Below are 1,025 nucleotides of genomic sequence, written 5' to 3' on the forward strand. Positions count from 1 at the left end.
AGCAAACTTCAGCCTAGTGTCAAGCTTTTATTTTGGTACTTCCTGTTTCAGGCATAAAAAATTTGCATATTAGCTAAACATTTAGTTTCAACATTTAGCATTTAGATTTAACATATAACATTTAGATTTAACATTTAACGTTTAGATTTAACATTTAGCATTTAGATTTATATTTAGCATTTAGCTGTAACAATTACATTTAACTAGCTAAAAGTTGTAAAAGGTGACATCAGAAAATCCACACTACATTTTTAAACAGTGTTTGAAGCTAAATGTGACAAAATTAAGGCATAAATATTGAGCACACGTTGCTTTACAAACGGCGCCCCATACTGAACTGACCTCTCACCAACTGAAAACATCTGATGCGTCATGAAACAAAAAAACATACTTGCCAACCGTCCTGCATTGGGCGGGACAATCCCACATTTAGCCCCCACTGTCCCTTGTCCCACATCACCCTGTGCAGGACAGCCAAAAGTCCCGCATTTGGCCCTCACACGCCACACTTTGTATTTCTCATGCAAAAAAACTACACACATGGCCTTTTTGTCACTTTAACGCTATATTTAGCGAGTTTTCAGATCCCTCTAGCATTTTTTTAAAGCGACTAACGACAAATCTAGTGACTTTGGCGGCTAAATATGTGAAAGCACTCATTCTGCAGCATACCATAAGCCCCGCCCACTTCCCCAAGCACTGACAGCTGTCAATCTCACAGGAGAGAGGAGACCCGCTCCACTCTTTGTCCACAGTCCCTCGAGCACGTGTGGGAGTGCAATTGTTTTCGTGTGAGTTGTGTTGTCATCTGATGACAGAGAGCTAAAGATGGAGAGGCAGAAAACTGAAGAGGCAGAATGATAAAGATGTAGGCATGAAAGAAAGCTTTTCAAAGTGGTTGAAAGACAGCAGGAAGTTCTGTCTGAGCATCAAGAGGAGGCCTGGAAATGTTCAGGTTAGGTAAAGCTACTAATTACTAATAAATAATAAGTTACAACTTGCTGATCAGTATTTACAATATAACA

Source organism: Kryptolebias marmoratus, linkage group LG2 (assembly GCF_001649575.2).
Source record: "Kryptolebias marmoratus isolate JLee-2015 linkage group LG2, ASM164957v2, whole genome shotgun sequence".
NCBI lineage: Eukaryota > Metazoa > Chordata > Actinopteri > Cyprinodontiformes > Rivulidae > Kryptolebias > Kryptolebias marmoratus.